Below are 3,882 nucleotides of genomic sequence, written 5' to 3'. Positions count from 1 at the left end.
TGACCCAAGCCTACTCGGGCTCAAAGAAGTTTTTGTAGCATCTATCTCAGACTTTCTCGACTTTGAGAAACCCCTGAAACATTCTTCAGGCTTTGAGAAACGCCAGAAGTGGCAGGATCGTGCAGAATAGGGTGTAAACTGCACGGAGCTTTCATTCCAACCCCAGATCAATTCAGTCCCTGCCCTCTACACAGAATGCGATTTCCGTTTGGATTTGGGGCGATTTAAATTTTCCTTCTGCGGCAAGGATTGATCCGGAATGACCCTACCGTTATTGTGTGATATCTCAGACTGCTTTTAAGCCTGAATATATTATAAAATCGCATTGTTTTGAATCTGGGCTCTCCTCCGTGGTAGAGGACCCATGATTGGCTACAAGTGGTCATGTGACAAGCCTGCCTTAATTTCTCTCTGTCGGCCTTGGATTTTTTTTTTGTGCCTTCTTCATTCCCCCCCCCCCCACCACCTTCAAGAAAAGAAAGGATTTTTTCCTCCCTCCTCTGACTTCTTTGATCCTCTCCCCCCTTCAAGAAAACAAAGAGTCTCCATTTGCCTCCCCACCCCTCTTCTGAGCCTCCCTAACCACATGCAGAAGACTTTCCTGTTTCAATGGGGAGGGGGGAAGATGAAGACCCGAGTTCAAATCGATCTGAATTCAACAGGATTGACAATGGAATAAAAAAAGTAAGTGCAGACTCTGCCTAGGGTTGGGAAGCAGAGCAGTGGACACGCCCACCTGGGGCCCCTCCCCTCCCCACCAGGTCCACTATTGGCCATTTAGGGAGAGGTGGGAGGGTTGACATGACTGTATATGGTTATATCACCCAATAAATGTTTAACGACTTTAAAAGGATACATTAAAAATCATTGGAAGAGGGGGAGCGGAAATATCACAAAACCCTGATTGAGAAAGCCTGATCTATCATTTTTTCACAGCTGAGCCTGGAACATGCCTGTCTACGCTAGGAGACAGCGGCGGGGCAGGGTTGCCAGCTCCAGGCAGGGAAATTCCTGAAGATTTGGAGGCAGAGCCTGGGGAGGACAGATAACTCAGTGGGGTACGGCATCATAGACTCCCCCTCCAAAGAATCAGTTTTTTAACAGGGGAGCTGATCTCTGTTTCCTGGAGAGGAGAGCCAGTGTGGTGGGTGACCTTGGGCCAGTTACAGTTCTCTTGGAACTCTCTCAGCCTCACAGGGTGTCTGTTGTGGAGAGAGGAAGGGAAGGTTATTGTAAGCTGCTTTGAGACTCCTTCAGGTAGTAAAAAAACAGGATACAAAACAAAAAATCCCAGCTTCTCTTCTCTTCTCCACATCCAGTCAAGCTGGGTGGTTTTCTGTGGGCTGTTCTCACAAGGCTCTCTCCGCCTCACAGGGTGTCTGTTGTAGGGAGAGGAAGGGAAAAGTGTTTGTAAGCAGCTTTGAGACTCCTTTGCGTAGTGGAAAGCGGGGTATTTAAATCGAGCTCTTCTTCATCTCTAATTTCAGGTGAGCCCCAAGTCCCACCTGCAGGCTGGCCTCTCTAGGCAGTTGGTCCAGTCATGATTGCCAGAGAAGCATTCTTATCATTTCTGATCTTCTCCCCAAGGAATTCCTGAGTAGCTTCCCAAGGACAACAGGGTTCCTCAGAACACGCTGGGAAATCTGCTCTTATAAATTTGTCATGGATAAGTTTAGTGAAGAGGAACTAAAGAGCCTGTTGATGCGGGTGAAGGAGGAGAGTGCAAAAGTTGGCTTGAATGTCAACATCAAGAAAACAAAGATCATGGCATCCGGCCCTCTCAATTCCTGGCAAATAGATGGGGAAGAAATGGAGATAGTGACAGATTTTATTTTCCTGGGCTCCAAGATCACTGCAGATGGGGACTGAAGCAAAGAAATTAAAAGACACTTGCTCCTGGGGAGGAAAGCTATGGCAAATCTAGACAGCATCCTAAAAAGCAGAGACATCACCCTGCCAACGAAAGTGTGTTTAGTCAAGGCTATGGTCTTCCCAGTTGCAATGTATGGCTGTGAAAGTTGGACCATAAGGAAGGCCGAGCGTCAAAGAATTGAGGCTTTTGAACTCTGGTGCTGGAGAAGACTCTTGCGAGTCCCTTGGACTGCAAGGCGAACAAACCGGTCAGTCCTAGAGGAGATCAGCCCTGACTGCTCCTTAGAAGGCCAGATCCTGAAGATGAAACTCAGATACTTTGACCACCTCATGAGAAGGAAGGACTCCCTGGAGAAGAGCCTAATGCTGGGAGCGATCGAGGGCAAAAGAAGAAGGGGACGACAGAGAATGAGGTGGCTGGATGGAGTCACTGAAGCAGTAGGTGCAAACTTAAATGGACTCCGGGGAATGGTAGAGGACAGGAAGGCCTGGAGGATCATTGTCCATGGGGTCACGATGGGTCGGACACGACTTCGCACATAACAACAACAAAGTTTAGCTACGCAAAACTAAGGCAAAGCGTTCAGCCAGGAGGCCTCTACAGTGATCTCGGTACTGCTGCGTGGCACCCTGGATTCCACGAGGGTTTCTGCAAGTTAATTACGGCACAGCTAGTGTTTTGCTGCCAATGCCCCATCCCGAACATGAAATAATATATGAGCAATTTATCCCTTTCATAATAGAGGAGCAATTCAACCAGTTCCGTGGGGCCTGCAAGACAGAGCTGTTCTGCCAGGCCTATAGCTGAGGCCAGAGTTAACATCGAGAAGATGCTCTTCCCCCTGCCCAAAAGCCCACCCGTAGGCACCATCTTATCTCTGGCAGAAATGTACTTTAATATTTTACGAGAAAAGGAGGCCATAGGTTTTCCAACAGGACCAGCTGAACTGTAGAACTGATTTTTAGAAGTTAAACTGTATTCAATGTAATTACTTTGTATTTCATTTTTATCTTAAGCCAACCTGAGCCCTATCAGGGAATGGTTGGGTAATAGTCAAATAATCAATCAAAAAAGAAATGCATTTGTAATAGGGATGGCCAAACTCTGGCTCTCCAGATGTTCATGGAGAAAAAAACAGAGGAGGGTCACCCAGTTCGGACCTCATAGGAGGTTGGGACACCTTCCCTATGAGGAAAGGCTGGGAGTTTTCAGTTTGTGCTGACTGAGCACCAGGCCAGGCTGGATTCTGGAGATTTTTGGTGGAGGGAATGCTTGGGCATGGAACTGGGGTCATTGCGGGTAGGTAGGTAGTTGTGAGTTCCTGCATTGAGCAGGGGGTTGGACTAGATGACCACAGAGAACCCTTCCAACTCTATGATTCTAAGTGGGGGGGCATGCTAGAGGTTTGCAAAATTATTTCTCCATTTCCCCAAACACTAGAACTCAAGGGCATCCAATGAAACTGATGGGACATTCCAGGGGATCCCCAGTTCCCACCTGGAGGTTGGCACTCCCACCACCCTTTCTAGGATCCAACCCCCCTCCCCCCCCTGATGTTTTCCAGCCCGGAACTCGCAACAGATTAACAAAACATTGAAATATACTAAAGGCCGGAAGTTGCAGCGCGGCTCTTTAAAGAGTTAATTCTCGCGGTCTCGAATTATTGCAGTAAAAGGCAGGGCACGAGGGGGTTAATTAAACCTCCCCATATCCACTGAAAGAAACAATGCAAAAAGCTACTCCTTAAGTCAAAGAGGGCCTATTAAAACCATACAAGGGAGCAAAACAGTTGAACCATTCAAGAAAAAAAATGAGAAAGACCTAATCAGCAGCGCCGCTCTGCAGAAAACGGCCTTTGCGCCGCCCCTTTAAATCCCCCGCCCAACTCCACCATGCCCGGGCTCCAACTTCATCCCTTGGCAGTGCGCATGTGCACATCTCCTTCCCGCCCCACCCCCTTTGCCCTCCCTCCCCCTGTCCTTTCGCCAAGTTCGCGCGCGCGCCTTCTC

Source organism: Paroedura picta, chromosome 6, assembly GCF_049243985.1.
Source record: "Paroedura picta isolate Pp20150507F chromosome 6, Ppicta_v3.0, whole genome shotgun sequence".
NCBI classification, from domain to species: domain Eukaryota; kingdom Metazoa; phylum Chordata; class Lepidosauria; order Squamata; family Gekkonidae; genus Paroedura; species Paroedura picta.
This window is presented reverse-complemented; position numbering follows the sequence as displayed.